This window comes from Molothrus aeneus, chromosome 8 (assembly GCF_037042795.1).
Source record: "Molothrus aeneus isolate 106 chromosome 8, BPBGC_Maene_1.0, whole genome shotgun sequence".
Classification (NCBI taxonomy): domain Eukaryota; kingdom Metazoa; phylum Chordata; class Aves; order Passeriformes; family Icteridae; genus Molothrus; species Molothrus aeneus.
The window spans coordinates 1,924,148-1,941,200 of NC_089653.1; the positions used below are offsets into that span (position 1 = coordinate 1,924,148).

General features: G+C 48.4%; 1 long non-coding RNA gene across 1 annotated transcript; it reads left to right on the forward strand.

Moving 5' to 3' along the window:
* Positions 1-5,102: 5,102 nt before the first annotated feature.
* LOC136559254 (uncharacterized) lies at positions 5,103-13,206 on the forward strand. The gene is made up of 3 exons (XR_010783991.1): positions 5,103-5,312; positions 5,501-5,815; positions 13,135-13,206. It is a non-coding gene; the product is annotated as an uncharacterized lncRNA (long non-coding RNA).
* The last annotated feature ends 3,847 nt before the right edge of the window (positions 13,207-17,053 follow it).

Here is a 17,053-nt window from a genome sequence, read left to right on the forward strand (position 1 = left end):
TGTGTCCACCACTTGCTGTCTTCTGCTTTCCTCCAGCAAAGCCTTCCCTCTGCGGGGTGTTTGAGAGATGGGGTGGCCCCAAACTGTGCACAACCTGTGTTTGCTCCATCCTCTCTTGGAAGCTCTGACACAGCCTCTGCGGGAGCTGCTGGTGGCCAGGCTCCCACCCTGGACGTGGCTCAGCTCTGCCTGAGTGTTCTCACCCAGCTCTGGGGACAGGTTCCCAGCACTGCAGCTGCACAAAGCCACTTTGGCTTTGTTGGGAGGGAGGCAACAACGAGCTCAGGCATTTTAGGGTTATGAAAATATAAAAGCCTAACCAGATTCTACTAACTTTGCTTCTTGCTTACTTCCTTTGCTGCTACCAGTGCTAGGAGTTCATATTGTGCAGTGAGCCCCTTTGTTTTGTAGGAGACCAAGTGATTGAAAACAGCCATGATATTACTATGCATGGACAGTATATTTTTTCCATGTATTTTCATAACCCTTTTCCCAAAGGATCAAATGTGTCTTTATTCTATAACTCCACAATGGGTTAGAGCAGCTCCTCGGGCGGGAATTGTTCTGCTCCATAGGCCACTTAATGCTTCCTATAAACAAATACCAAATTAGGTAGGTAATACTCAATATTCCTGACCTTACTTGCAAAGTATGTGTAACTGCATCTTAGAGAGACAAGGGTGTGGAGATACCCATTGTGAACCTGAGGTTAAAGATGACAAAATACTTAGGGGTTTTGGGTTTTTTTTCTGTTTTAGTTTTTGGAGTTGTTTGTTGCCTTTAGTTTTATTTTAATACAAAGAGAGGGTATGTGTATGTGTAAAACTGCATTTCCCACAAAAGAAATGCAGAGAAGCTTTGATCTCAGACCTCTTTTGTACCTTAGGCATCTCTGGTACCTATGCCAAAGTGTATCTAGTTGAGAATGGAGTTTCACAATACTGCCATGAGATATATTTTTAAGTATGCATGTGCATGCTTGCTTTTTGTCCCTAGTTAACACTGTGTAATTTCCTAAATATTGTCTAAATTTGAGCCATGACATCAAGACTCCAGATCACAGCAGGACCCCGTGGTCCTTCAGAGTCCCTGGCATGGGAGGTTTTCACTCTGCTTGCCTTTTGAGAGCAGGCTGCTTGGGACAGACAGGATACTGTGGGAGCCCTAGACCTTACCTACACTAAGGGCCCAGTGGCAGCTGCTGCCAAACTGTTATGGAGGTGACATTGTCCCACGACAAGCCTGCCAGCCTCTGGGATATAGAGCAGCTGAGGACTGGGAAGGGCCAGGACCAGGAGAGGAAAAACCCCTAAACCCCCAGTGTCCCATTTGTGTGTGTTCTGACCTTTCCTCACAAGGGCCCTGAAAGCTGCTGTGAGTTTTTCTATTCCCCCATTGCTGTTTCTGTCAGGCAGCCCCCCCAAGACGTTCCACTCTCGCTGCCTTGCCTTGGAGGGATGTGGCTGTGCTTGCCTCAGCCCCTTGCAGTGCTCCATCTGAGCAGCATTTTGCACAGGGATGGTCTGCAGACCATGTACTTCCACTTGCAAGAGTCCTTCCCAGCCCCTTGTTTTGTTACACTCCTTCCTCCTCTCTTCTCTGCTCAGAAAACATCTGTTTCCAGATGTTGTTCTTGAGCCTAATAAATGCAGGGAAAGGCCTTGAGTTAATATATTTACAATAGCTGGAGATGTTGGCTGCTGGTTAATGGCTGGTTCCAGCACACCAAGACCCCCGTGTTTCCTGCAGGGGGGGGGGGGGGGGAAGCAGAAGAAGAGAAAGAGAACTGGGATGGGGTTTTTCTCCCTGGTAAACAGCCTGTAAAGGGGGAGATTAGTGGCAGGACAGAGCTCATGGCATCTCCAGGCAGCTGGCTTCAACTTCCAGGTAGTGACAGGAAGGACACCATTTTTTAATGGAAGGCTGTCTTTAAGTGATGGAAGGTGAGGAAAGCCTGCTGCTGTTATCTATCCCTTTACAGGTGAAGATCTGTTGTAGATACCTGGCTGGCTTGAACTGTGCTCATAGAAGCGAGAACCTCATCCATGCCCAGCTCTATCCATTTCTGGCTTGTGGCATAGAGTGAGTGGTTCACATCCATAGTGCCTGCCTTGGGTCAAAGAGAGTTTATGGTCTGTTGCAATGAGAGCACATTGTGCCACGTGAGGAATCCCCACGTATTGTGAGCACCGTGTGTCTGTTGTAGAGCAGTGCTGGGCAAACTCTGTGGGGTGCTTTGTCCACTTAGAGATGTCCCTGAAAAAGACCAAGTGCCTGTGCCAGCTCGAGACTGACCAAGCTGGAGTCTTGCCACACCTGCTTGTAACTGATCAATTGACCCAGTGCCATGGGCCAGGTGTGAAACATTTTCATTGTACAGAGGAGTTTTGGCTGCTTTGGGAGGTTATATGTGAGTTCTGTTTGGTCCAGTTCTTTATATGTTTGTGCTGAGAGCCCTAAACACCCTGGAGGACCTGATAGGAGCGATGGAAGTGTGTGGTTCCTGTCCTTGTAAGGAATATCATCAGCCTCCCCAAGGAAAGAGGGATACAGCCTCAAGCTCAGTGTCTGCAGGGCTTTCTGAGAGTCACTAGTCAGTGAAATGACTCCTGATTGCAAGTGAGTATTTGTTTCTACTCCACCAACTTTGAGAGTCAGGAACTTGCAGGGGGACTGGTTTCAGGCCAGCGCTCACCTCCTTTCAGCCCATTGAGAGAGCTGAAATCTCTGGGCTGTGCTCATCCCAAGGAGTGCTGAGATGATTCCACATGCCAGGCCTGTCTCTGGAGGCAGCTTTTTTGTTGAGCAGTGCTGCAGACTTGACATGCACAGTTGGCTCAGGTTTGGGGCTAAATTAATCCATCTCTATTGGCATGGGATGACAGGGCTCCTTAATATCTCATGGATAGAGAAATTTCCCTCCTGCACATCTGCAGCTAAGGTTTGTGCCTGAAACCCGTGTGAGTGCAGCTCCCCAGCCTGCAGCAGCTATGACATGCCCTCTAAATGAGCTGATCAGCTGGAGAGGGGCTGGGGGGAGGCAGGAAAAGGCACTTACAGAGTCATTCAGGCGATGCTCGTGTCTGGACAGCAGGATCTGTATCAAAAAACAGAGCAAAAGAGTAGAAAGCTCTCCCCAGCCAGTGGTGGGAAAAGAGATGTAGACACCCAGCAGGTTTCCATTTTTAGCTTAGAGGGTGTGTTTTTGTGATTTCAGTGCTTAGGTTGGTATAAAGGGGGGAGAGACAGCTTTAGGTGAAACTTTGTATTACACAGGCAGGTAGCTGCAGTCATCAGTAGTTCAACCCCAGCCTAGTATACTGCAGCACTCTCTGGGACTCTCAGCACCAGTTGCTAACTGGTATTTTCCCGAGAAGATCTCTGCTTCTCAAACACTGTATCATCAGCCTCTAGGCATCTCCCTTTCATTTCTCTCTGTCTACTTATTTGCTGTGATTGCAGGTGGTATCTTGGGGAACTCCCATGGAGCCAGGGCCTCAAAGACTTGTTTTTCTTTTGTAAAGAAGTAGGCTGCAAACACAGGGGGTAGGAGACCAGCGTGGCTACACCTCCTGAACGAATAGACACCCTTTGTGTGCCAGGTCTGTGGGTTACACATCTCTGCCCTGCTCATATGAAAAACTGTTGAAAGGCTGCAGCCATCAGAGGGGTGTTTTCCCTGCGTGCCGGAACAGCAACGCAAATTTGAGCAGTGAGATGACAAGAAACCCACTAAAAGAAATAAAGAAAGGATTTCCTGCCTCGCAGACGCTAAAACCCCATTTTGGGAAGTGAGTGGCTGTGAAAGGCATGAGGCCATCCAAAGAATTGGGGCTGTGTGCTACCGGGCCCTCTGAGGGTTTGTCTGGTGGAGGAGAAACAGCTCGTGCTTGCGTTAACCTGCTCCCAGAAGGTCTGGCTCTTCCAGCCCCCTGAAACAGAGACCAGGCCAGAGATGAATATGAGTTTTCTCTGCCAGTTAATTTCCAGCACAGACTGCACGCAAAATCTTCATTTAAAACGTGTAAATGACAGCAAAAGAGCCACAAGGGAGCCGGATTTTAAGAGACCAATTTGCTGCCTGGCTTTTAATGACTGTGCACCACGGTGAGCTCTGTGCTGCTTCACTGCTGAGCGTGCTTAAGGAGAGGATGAAAGAACGGACAGACAGACAGGCAGGGGCTCAGCAGAGCCTGCATGTCACCCTGGAGGATAAAATATTGTATGTTATGCTCAGAAAAACTGGGAGAGGTGGCCCTCCCTTGCTGCTGAAGAACAGAAGGAGGCTTTGTTTCCCAGATTCATGGCTCGGAGCTGCCCTACGGCACGTTTTGGGGAGACTGCTCCCTGCCAAAGGGGGATTGTCTGTCTGTCTGGTGCCCTGTGCCTGGTGGGACACGCAGATGATGGGAAGCTCTGCTTCACTAGAGGGCCTCAGCAGATTAGTTCCTCCGAGCACCCTTGGCATGTTGTATACCCCCAAGTCAGGCCCCAGATGTTCCCCCCTTGCACTGCAGCCTGCCTGCCTGGGGTGTTTCTCCCTGCTGCCCTTCGCTTGTTCCTTGCAGAGCCCTCAGCTGCCAGCTCTTGTTTCCCGATGTTTCCCTCTGCTTCTCACCCTGCCTGGCTGCTCTCCTTAAAATATCGGGCTCCAAATCCCCCACTGCCGGTGCCTCGGGGCTGCCTCAGGATCTGCGTGGGGGACGCCACAGCCCGTTTGTGCCATCCCATGAAGTGCTCCCGGCTGCCTGGAGGAAAGGAAGACGCAGGCTGGTGTGAGCCCAGCCTCTGCTTTACAATCTCTTTCCTGCCACTATAAATAACCTCGGCGAGAGTCACTTCAAAGGGAAGGGCTGGCGGCGGAGAGGTGGTTTGGGGACCGAGCGGGACAGGGGCGTCCCACTGCCCGATCCCACCCCGGCGCTTTGCATAAATAAATAAATCATGCAGCAAGGGAGAGGTGGAGAGAGAGGGCGAGCAGAGGAGGTTACTTTGGGAAGCCGCGCAGCTCGCTCATCCCAGCCCCGTAGTTCGGAGGGAGTGTGTCATGTTACAGGGGAGCCACGATCTGCCAGAGCACAACGTCGCCGGAGCAGCTGAGAATTACCTCTCTCTAATGGGGACTTTCATGTGCGAGCTCCTGGCCAGTCTGCGAAGGAACTGAAACTGACAGCTTAGAAAGAATCAAAAACTTACCAGCGAACCAAAAGACTGAAATACAGGAGGAAAAAAAAGAAATCTTGATCAGATTATTTTTTCCCCCCTCGCACTCTTTGCTGCAGTTGGATCCCTTTTTTCTGCACCCCTTTTATGTGTGTGTGGTTTGTTTTTATTTTTTAAAGACACCCCCCCCATCCACTTTTGTCATTATTGCTGTCACTTGTGATTTGCTGGCACTGGGATTCCCTTCAACGTTCTTTTTCTTATGCCTTCTGGATTGCGCGTCTTGGAGTAGGAGCGAAGCTTTATTTATTCTATTTATTTATTTATTGTTTCTCAGGACAGGGAGGGAATGTTGGAGGAGAAGAGCTGGAAAGGCGTCGACGAAGCAGCTTTTGACAGGGGGTGTGTGGCTCCCCCCAGGAGCGGCGATGGGGAGCGATGCTGCCGCCTCCCTCTGCTGCTGGGCTCGGGGCTGCCCGGCGTGTCCCTGCTCTCTCTGGTGCTCAGCCTCCTGCTGTACTTTCGGACCTCCGATCTGCAGTCCCGCGTGTCCCACTTGGAAGCAGACAGACCCACACAGCTCCCAGCCTGGCTCTCAGCAGACCAAATGGAGACAGCTATTTTGGGAAGAGTTGACCAACTGCTCAATGAGGTCAGTGTTCTTTCATTTTGCATGTATAGGTTGTAGTATTACAGGTTTTAGGCATATGCATGCTTGCATTGTGACATTATCCATTTTTTCCCCCTCCTTAAAAGTGTATCTCTTCACGAGTGATGCTGCTGCTAGGTTGAATTCCCTGTTCCTTCAGGTCCCTCCCACCTCTCAAACTTGCTTGGCATTTACTTCTCTCTTCTCAGCCCATGCTGTAGCTGAAGCCTGCACTTTGCAAAGAGGAAAACCTAATCCCTTACCCTGCTGGGGAGGCAAAAACCTCCAGCCCTTCTCTTCAGGAGTCTTGCATGCTGAAAAAGTTAGAATTAGAGGTTAAACCTGGGGATTCAGCCTGGGTTTGAGCCCCAGAAGGGAGACAGGCAAGGCATGTCACAGCCAGCATGGCTATGGGAGGAGGTAATTGCAAGCACACCAATGTTGTGATGGGCTGGTGTTGGTGCTGTACCAGCCCTGACCCCTTCCACAGCTCCTGGCTCAGGAAAATGAGACACACTGGTGTTGCCAGGATGGTTTCTGGTACTGCCAGGGCATCAGTGCAGAGCATATGGCTGTGTTATACTCACTTGAGTCCCATCCAAACTCCACTGGACACTGTGGGCTCTCCTCTGGTGATGGGGGAATGCTGCTGCTGGTTTCAGCAGGTCACTAAAGAGAGCCCAAAAGTGCAGATTATTGTTGCTGACACCTTTTACTTTGCTGTGTTGGTGCTGCTGGGGGCTGTCTGTGTTCCTCTACTCTGGCTGTGATGAGTATTCCTTGCCTTGTTGGGCTTTGAAGTGGTGTTGACATGTGTCAGGGAGCAGATGGTGGCTCATGTCTCTGAACTCTCCAGACAGGTCCCCACTGACCTGTTCCCACAGCTCTAGGAGAGGCTTGGGGGTGAAATTCAGGGCTGGAGCCGTTTCCACCCACCTCTCCTTTTCTCTGTTTACTCTAGCTTTGGCTTGAGTCATGCTGGAGAGATCCCTGGGGCTAGCCCAAAAACTGTTTGTAGCTTAAAAAAATCTCTTCTGGGCTGCTATTGCCAGATGAGGTGAGGAATGGGATGATCAGAGCGCTGGCTACTGGGACCTGCCTTGGGCAGTGCTGCCTGGCACCTGGGGTGACCTGGAGCCCCTCCTGCTTTCTAGGAGCAGTGAAAGTCTGTGGTGAGGAGTTCAAACCTACAGCTGACAGGCTCTGCTTCTGTTTATGGGTCTTGTGAGAGCACTCCCTGGATCTGCTGGGCTGTGCAGCCAAAAGCTGTGAACCTTGAGCTAGCAAACACTGCAGGAGCTGAAGGATATGGTTTTGAGTTGCCTCTTTGGATGAGGAATAAGGGAAAGACAGGGTCCATGGGGCAATATCCTACTTTAAAAAGGGGTTTGGGGAGGCAGAAGCATTTAGAGTGATTGGATCTGTGCTCTGTGGCTGCACTCTCATGCAGGGACTCCTTCCCTGCCACCAGGCAGGGGATAGTGCAGCATTCCCTCTGTTGCTGCTGGCATGGATCTGCTGGGAAGTCAAAGTTTACTGAGATTTGAGAAGTGCCTCCCGGGAATGGTGCCTGGGCCGGATGGCCCTGTGTGTCCTGCTGGCTCTGCTGGCAAGCAACACCTTTACACCTTTTTATAGCTCGGCTTAGCGAGGAAATGGGGGGCTCATGATGCCCATGTGCCCAGAGCAGCCCCTCCTGTGCTCCTGGAAGTGCCCACAGTCCCCACTGCAGCCAGTGTGGAGAGCAGCTGTAGGAGAGGAATGACTGCTTGAGGGGCCAGCACTTGCTCCTGAGTACCACCAGGGTTACCAGCTCCATCCTGGGCCACAACTTCTAAAAGAGCTTGGAGAAAAGTGGAGGAGGAAGGATGTGTGGCCCACATCTCCTGTCTCTTTATACCTGTGGAGGTCTGATGCCCGTGGGGGAGGTGGGCTCTGTCCCCCAGGGAGAACACCCTTGCCAGCTGTGCTGCCCACTTCTGCTAAGCATCTAAACCTCAGAGCTGCACACTCAGCCAGAGGCACTGGCATGGACCAAACAGCTTGAGGTGCAGGGCAAGGGGCTGCTGGTGGACACATGGTGGGGTGCCATGTGAGGCTTTTGATTAGGAAAGAAAAATCCTTCTGGTCCTCCTTTTCATTCTGTCTGAAGTGGGGCCCAGGACTGACTGAGGGGGCAAGGATGGAGGAAAACAAGGTAGATAAAGGGAACAGGGAAAGGATGGGAGGAAAAAAAAAGTATGGAAAGCAAAATAAGTTGTGCTGACCATGATGGGGGAGAGGGACTGCAGATGGGTTTGTTGTGATGGACGTGGAAGTGGGAAATTCATCTCCCCCTGCTCAGTCAGACCCTCGCCGCCTCTCATTGCCACATCCTCACCGTTTCCTGGTGTTTCAACCTTAATGGGTTTCACAGCTGCCAGCTCAGTGAATCCATCACAAAACAAAACAGCAAAGCTTTAAAGGAACCCCAGCTTTAGAAAAAGCTGATCAGAGATGGGAGGGAAGGCACAGCACACTTCTCGCTCTGGTGGCTGTGAAGATGAGCTGGAGGGATGTGAATAAGTAAAGTCTGTGAGGGCTGATAGAGGAGCTCTAAGGTTATGCTCAAAACCTGTACTGCTCTGAGCTGGAGTGTGTAATGCCCTCCAGTGTGGGTCATGAGTGTGCCCAGGTGTGTCCTGGGTGTTCCCAAGGGACACCATCCAGATTGCACTGAGAAGTGCAAATTGCCAAAGTCCTTTTAGAGGCCTTTCTTCTAGACATGCAAAAATAAAGCAAAGTGGCAGGGAGAGGAGCTGGGGTGGTTTGCTTAAGATGTTAATTTTAAGGCAGCTGGTGGGGATGTTTTCTCCATCTCAGAGCCTGGTTTTTGAGCACTGGTGGCTGGCTGTGGCAGAGTTTCCATCTCAGCTCGGGAGGAGCGAGGAGAGGGGGCAGATGCTTTCCCAGAAGCAGCCTGACCAGTGCTGCATTTGCTACTGTGTAAACCTCTGCCTGGTGTAGGCGAATGCCACAAGGGAATTTTCTACCAGACTCAAATTGACTCGGTTTTCTTGTAAAAACATCTGTGCAGAATGGGCCAGAAGCAGGTAGTACAGGGAGAACTTTAACTCCATGTAGGAATTCGAATTCCTCTGCATTTATGAGACATCATAAAATCATACAAGGAGCACAAATAAACTCACTCCTGGCATTTGCAAGAGAGGTAAAGCTTTCCAAAGAAGAAAACAAGGTCCTTTCCCATGCTGGGTAACACTTGGTGCTATTTCACTTGCCAAAAACTCATCAGAGTGGAGAATGGGATGGATTCAGGGCTGTTGCAAGGAAAAAGAAATCCCAGAATTTGTGAGTTTGTAGAGATAGAAATGTGTATGTGTGATGCAGCAGCAGGTTATCCTGTGCACCCTGGGGGAAGATCAGCTGCCCCTCAGCCTTCTCAGGGGCTTGTATTGAAGGTGTTTGTTGTGGTTTCAGTGACTCTTCAAGGATTCAGGAACGTGCCTGTGAATGGGGAGGGAGCACTGATCCTCACTGCTTTCCCTGGAACTCTTTCCTTACTTATGCAAGCAAAGGAGGGACACCAGAAAACTCTTTCCCTCCTGACTTGAAACATTTTTCCCCCCTCATTTTATTCTGTATCTCAGAGCACACTGCACAATTGTTTCCTAGGGTCTGCAAGCTTGCTCTAAGCATCCCCTGCCTACATCTTTAGCTTTGTGTTCTTTGCCCCACAATCAGGGGATCTCTTTTTTTCTTTCAGCTTCTCTGGTAGCTGAGTTCCATTTCCTTTCAGCTGCTTGCAATCCCTGTACCTAGGTGGTGTTATTTCCAAGCTTTTTGCACCATCTGGGAGGACTTGCTGCTCTCTTTTGCTTTGTGCCACATGGTCCCATGATCCCAGGAGCTGGGCCTTTAAGAAAAAACGGGGAAATTGGAGGTAAAACAATAAGAGTTAACAAAACCACCCACCCCTGAAATCCTCCTGATGGTTGTAATAGATTATCTATTTAAAATGTGTTTCTCTTAGCTGTTGGAGATAGTGGTGGGAAATGATTTCACCTCCCCGGGTGACTGCAAACAACTGGGAATGCTAAAGAGCTATTAATCTGCCCCCTTTGAAGAAGTGCCCTCCCTCTCACCTAATCTCAAGTGCCCATCCAAAATAGACAGGCACTGTGAGGTTTAGGAGACTACAGCCTAATGACACTTCACTGTCAGAAGTGGCCTTGCTGTCACTTCTCTGCCCACCCATGTCAGCCCTCCTGTCACACTTGTGGTGAGTTAACAAAACCCATGGGAAAAGCCCATGCTGACTTTAGTGCCCATTCCCAGCAGGTGTTTCAGCATTGCCCTCCTGGCCTTGCCCTCTTGCAGCCGGGATTTTCCCTTTCCCCTCCCTCAGCAATATGCCATGGCTCCTGAATCCTCAGAGTTGCAGGCAGGGATGATCAGCTGTGGCTCCAGTGCTGGCAAAGGCTTTTTTCAGCCACTTGCCCTGGTGTAGGGGGAAGATGCAGCTGTTATGTCACTGGATAATGTGACAGACGAGAGCAGGCTCTGCTGACAAAGCAATGCCCTCCATAGGAAGTGTTTTCAACCTTTCTGGAAGGCAGCCTGTTGCTGCTCTTGATGTTATATGCTCCAGGTATCCCCCAGGTGAAAAAATTCCCCCAGATCCCAGGAAGGAGATTGCAAACACTAGATTCCCAGAGCCAGCCTTCTTTTTAAATTTTGCTTATAGAAGCCAACCTTGCCCTAAAATCGAATGCTTTTCTATTGCCTGGGAATGAAAGTTTTCTCTTGGAAATGACATTTTTAGAGGGAAGTACATTTGGTTCGCTGTCCTGAACAAAACCAGCTTCTTGTGTTGGACCAGGCAATATTTTGCACAGTGGAAATGAGGGAAGCAGAAAAGGCTGGGGGGTTTGTTTTGTTTTGCCATCTCCACCCAAAGTTGAATTGAGGTCTCCAAGAGCCAAGGATTTTTTTCTATGGCAGTGTTTATTTAATAGACTGTGCAGGAGAATGAACACCAGACGCTCCTAAATCCCTGGTAGGTTTTACCTCCCACTAAAGTGGAGCAGTCCCATGGCACCACTGCCCTTTGCACTCCCCAGGGGTGTGCAGAGCTCTTGGGCTTGAGGGAGACACGAGGGATGGGGCAGAATGTCCAAAGGCTGGTAAGTGAGTGATGGCTGCATGCTCATGGTGCACAGGGCTGTGCTCCATCCTGCCCAGCAGCACCAGCACCTCCCTCCCCAGGGGCCCCTGTCCTTGAGAAGGCTATTTCAGTTGTCCCAGGTCTTTCCACTACCTTGACCCTGCAGATAAAGCCTCAGGGAAATGTTATCAGCCCTGTTCCGTTCCCAGTCATGCTCAAGTCCTGCTGGGTCATCACTTCCCTGTCCAGTTATGCTGCTCCTCTCTTTGTAAGCCTGCACAGCAACCCAGCCAAGGCTTCTTGCAGCACAGCCTAACTCAGCCATTCCCCCCTACAGCCCCTCCAGTGCCTCTGCCCTTGGTGGGGCAGGGATCTGTTCCATGTTTCCTTGCAGATTTGTGTCCTGTAAAGCCCCTGTTGCATGCAGGGTGTTTGGACCCTTGTTGGCTAGGAAATGGCTTTCTGCTCCTGCCATTGCAAACCATCATCCCTTCCTTGTCTGAGCCCAATTCCAAACAGCTCCACCCAAATGTGGCAGTGTGGTGTTGGAGACGTTTTGGTTGGCACATGTGTGGATGGGAATGGGGCTGTGTGTGTCCACACAGCAGTGTGAGTATCCAAATAAAGGCTCTGCTGTCCTGCTTGTGCCCATGTTTGACCACTAGCAGTTGGAAGCCAGAGCAGAGCTGTGCCATCTGGGGTGGCAGCAGGATGGGAAGGTGCCCAAGTGCAGAAATTCACAGAGTATCTGTGCTTTTAACTGAGAAAGTAAACACCAATGAAATGCTCTATGGGAACTGGCAATTTTCCTTGCCTAAAACCCTCTCCTCACCCTGCTATCAAATCAACTTGCTATCAAAACATTTCAATCTACCATGCAAAATAAAGCTCTGAAAATATTTAATTTCTAGTCAGTCACAACAACCATTACTCCTTTGACTTGCAAAGAGGAAGCCAATCCTTTCAAAGTGAAAAAATGGAAATGTTCCAGCCAATTCTGCCTTCCTTCATCCCAGGCAGAAACAAGTTGATTTACTTTATCCTCTCTAAAAGAATTTTTCCCCAAACCGATGCTTTCTTGCAGGAAGATACTCAATTACTTGTGAAAATAAAGCAATTTCTGTATTATCTTGGGCACGGGTTTCTGTTGTGTTCTATGTAAAGCTATTTCTTTTGAAATATTGGCCATGTGTGAAATAGTTCAAAAAATAGAAAGGCTCAATGGGGATGGGAAGTTAGGAGGGAAGAGAGAGTGATTCCAGAGCTTAGGAACCCCAGCAGCTCAGTGGTCTCAAATCATTAACCAAGTGTGGTTCGCAGGCATTAATAAATAACCTATTTGGATTGATTTGCATTTTCTGAACTAAATTACAGCTATTTTATAAAGTCTGTGAGGGGTGGTGAGGATGCTACCCCTGAAGCACATTTTTCTCAGGACATGGGTTAATTTTGTTGATGTTCCCAGGGAGGGAAGATGCAGTGACCTCAGGTGGACTTGATTTTTCCTTCAAGAGATGCACAGGTGGACCCAGAGAGCAGGAAACTGACACACTGGCACCATTAGAAATCCAAACTCATATATGAAATCAACATTCTGACAAGATTCCACCTTGTGGAAGCTTTTGATAGGTTTTGTTGTGTTCTGCCCTTGGGGGAAAAATTAAGTTTTACAGAGTCTGAAGATTTCAGGGGACGCTGTTGATGTTTTCAGTTCATCTTCAGCCACAATCTTGCAGGGGGACCCTTCTGTCCATCCAGGTGTCTCCAAGAACATCAGGAATGTGCTGCAGGGTGGAAGAGGACCTGCTTCAGATCTTCATTTTCTGCCCACTGAGTGGGTCTTCTGAGGAATGTGGCTTTGTCACGAGGACACAGTCACCAATTTATTTGCCACTGCTGGCTCTTGGTTTTGTAATGCCTGTCAGGAGGACCACATTTGGAGGCCATTACGAAACTCCCTCAGCCTGCTTTCAATCAAACCCTGCATTTCTAGTTAAGGGCTATGAACTTTATTGCCTTTTTTCATTCCCAAACTGCTCTGCCCTGTCTCTCCCATCTCTACTTGGGCAGCATCCCCTCCCAGTTCCACTTTTTCAAGAATTTGAGGCTTTGGTTTCAATGGTATAAATTAATCCTTCTGTTTTTCCTTTCTTGGCAGAAATTAAAGTTCCACTTGCCAAGACATCGAGAAGTTCGAGACATACACCAGCGATGCAACTGCCCGGCAGGTAGGGATCTGGGACAGCTGGCACTGTGGAAAGTGACAAAAACTTCTCTGTTTTTATGTCTCATTGAAGGGTTTTTGAAGGCAGTCTCCTGTGTGAATGCAAAGTTATGTGTACTTACATCACAGTTTGCTCAAATACAGGAAGTTGATATGGAGATGTGGGCAACAAGCCTGGTGCCAACATCTGACGGGAACAACAGGAAAAGGGATAGAGATCCACGTGGATGTCCTGATAGCCAAGAGAGAAGGACACATCTGGAGGGCCAATGTTCCCACTGATTTTAGATACCAGTTTTGAATTGGGCAGAGAGGCTCTTGGGAAATTCATCTTTCTTGCCTGATATTGGAAGGTATGAGACATGTAGGCTAGATCCAACACCAAAGCTGAATTTTGGTGAGCCAAAATGCCTCTAGGGTGAGAAGATTTGAATTCCTTGGTGTTCTACAACTATCCAAGGCATGTTGCAGAATTAATAGCCTTCTGCTAGAAGCAGCCATTTATGAGGGGCTTGAATGAAGTGGTCACTTGAGGTCCCACTCATATAACATACAGAAATATTATAGGATTGCCTAATTGCATTATGGTTTTAATCATGTTAATATCAAAAGGCTCTTTGAGACACATCTTCTGAAGTGGTTTCAATACAATAAGTGACAAATTGCTATGGAAAAAACGTTTGTGAATGGCATTTCATTCCATGGGTATGAATCATTCAGCCTTCCTCATTGTCTTTTGATGCATTTGACTAGAAAAAAAATAGAGAAGTGCCAGCTACCACTCACATCCAAAGTTGAAGTTCTGGCAGAATTTGAATTTGTATATTCAAACTGGGTGACTGAAACTCGTTTTGCCAAGAAGGTGGCAGGGAAAGTTATGTCTGGATGAGCACATGAAAGTAGCATTTCCATTTTCAGTTGTTCCCCCTTTGGCTCTCCTTCATGTCCAGTGTGACAGTATCTGGCAGTGTGCTTAACAAAGGGTATTTAAATGTGGCCAGCAGTTGGGATAAGGGGGGATAAAATTACAAGGGGGTTGTCTTTGCTGTAGGTAAGGTCTCAAAAGCGTTGTATTTATTCTTGTACACACACAGTCTCTTGCCAGACTAAAATGAATTTATAGCACAGCAGTTTGTAAAAGCAAGAGTTAAAATTCTACAGGTTTGTGGTGGAAAATCCAGAACTGTAGAACATTGGAAAAAGCCTAATTTGACTAGTCCAGATCAGGACTGTTGGACTTTCTTTTTAGTCCCAGAAATAAACAACGGGAGCAATTTTCATTTAAATTTAAAAGATGGTACGAATAAAATGTTTTCTAAGTATCATTTCTCAAAAGAGCAGATCAAAACTGACTTCAGCTCATTTTAAATACCAACATTTTCCCTTCAATGGAAACACAAATCACAACCCTCCTCCATTTTTAAGTTCTTGCCTGGGCTTGACAAATAAATGCCATAAAACCACAGGAGTGAATGTCCTCCTGGTGTTTCTGAGGCAGCTTGAAGAAGGAAACTTTGAACTTGAGTGCAGAGCAGAGAAAAAAGATATTAGTTCCTTTCTGAGGCCATGTGAATGTCACTCCTACACCATTTGTGTGATAGATGAAATGCCCAGGTATTTCAGCATCGAGATCATAACACCTGGTTACAGATAGCCACATTCCTTGGGAAGCTTTGGCAGCAATCTGTGCTGGATTTCTCATAAATCTTAGGTGCCCGTTCATTCCATTAAGCTCATAGTATTGCTGAGTAACAGCTTTGATTTTAGGAGGACAATAATAATAATAAATTTCTCCTAAGGATTGAGGCTTCCTTTTTACCTGTCAAACTTGCTTGTCTTTGTCAAATATTCTATGGATAAACTATATATAAAATTCTCCCCCACCCATCAGCTAATCTGTTGAGGGAAATGAAACCATGGTCTAAAGCTGATGTTGTGGCAGGTGAGGTTTTGATTGCCTTGGAGCAGGACAGAAACCAAGGCACCTTCAGCCAGCTGTTGTCTCCTCTTAGACCCTTTGCTCCAGGGTACTTCCCTTTGGTCTCCAGGCTGGTGCAATGCAGGCCACCTGACCACGTTTCAGCGTGGTCTCTCTTCAGGACAAGACCTTGGGAGTCCTTTTCTTCCATGCATTTTTTCCCTGGTGTTTAAAATGCCCCAAGGACCAGACAAGATGACTTTTGCAGGAGACCAAGGTATTCAGAAGCGTCAGGATGTCGCAAGACTTGGCGCATGCCCGTTGCTTCTCAATTGCCCACTTCACTGCCTATAAACACACCACACACCGTGCTCCTCAGCAAAATAAATGTTTATCAGAAGTGACATTTGAGTTCATCCCTGTCTGGGAGTCAGGTCCCTGCATGGCACAGAAGGGGAAAAGGAAGACAAGTTCATTTGCTGACCTGTTCAGTGTGGATGTGGAGGTCCAGGGCGGTGTCACCCATTGCCATAGAAGAACTTCTGAACTGATGGGATTGTGAACAGAAATGGTTTGGAGAAGCTGGGAATAGGAGAAAAAGAAGATTGTGAAGTGTGTGACTCTGCTGTGGCTATCTGAGAGCGTGTGATAAGGATTCTAGAAATAACATGGTCAGGAAAACAGCACAGCTGTATTTACAGCAAATGATAAGGAAATACAAGCTTCATTTGACTGGAGAGCAGCTACTTCAGATCACTTGGGCTGGGTGTGACTACCTGTGAGATGTTGCTCCTTGGCATTGTGTTTTTTGAGTTTGGAGGTCAAAGTGGGCTTCTCCAGCAGTGTCTTGGTGGGGAGGACACAGCCCTCAAGTTTAACATAACCTGTCTGGGTAATTAATGACTTTGTTCCCTTCAATAGATAACCTCTGTCACTCATTCTGTCCCCACTTACTGCTAGACAGATCTGGGACAACTTTGTACAGGTTGAAGAAGAGAAACCTCCATGGCAGCAGTGACTGCACCCAGCTGTTCTCCAACCCCAGACCCTGTGCTGGGGATGGGGCCAAGTGTGGGCAGGGAGCTCACTTGTTTTGCTCTGAGGTTGTTGAATGCATGGATGTGACTTGGGGAATTTTTCTGGGACTGAGCAGATGCTTTTCCATATGGTGTGTGGATGTGGTCAGGAGCTACCTGAGGCTGGAGGATCCTCTTACAGCCAACTGACCTCCCTTAATTTCCTCCACGTAATAAAAAAATGCTGTAAGGGGAAAGCATTTTGTTTCAGGTTGACAGGGCAAAAAAATCTAAGCTTTCCTGGTCTAATCTTGATCCAGTTGCAGATCCAGACTCTGTCTGCCTGGGCAGCCTCAAACAGCCAGGGATTACACCACAATCCCTTCCCACAGCTTTCCTGGCGGAGGTGGGCGCTTGTGTATTTTGTATATTGTGACTCTCTTTATTAGACCTTTCCCATCTTCCTCTCCTCAGCTCTGATTTTCACAGTCCCCACGTGGCTGTTTTTCACTGTGCTGGCTCTCTTCTCTGGTCTTCAATATCCCTTAAAAAAAAAAAAAAAAAGAAGAAAAGGGCTGGCTGCTTTCCCTCTGCCTCCACAGTGCTTGTTTTGGTCCGGTTTCTCCTTGGTCAGGTTGGGAGCCCGCGGTGCTGGAGGCTGTCAGCCATGCAAGAAGGGAAGCAGCTCAGAGGGATGCTGAATGACTTTTCCATCCCTCCCTGTGGCAGCACTCGGGGGCAGAGGAGGGACCTGGGCTGCAGGAGGAGGCAGCTCCCAGGCACTGGCACTGGCAGTCAGAGGAAGGTTGCACAGCCCTTCCACAAACCAATGTAGCTTCTGTTGTCACAGGGGCTTGGAGGATGGTGTGGGGCAGCTGCAAGAATTTTGGCAGTGGCCAGGAACTGAACTTTTCTCCGG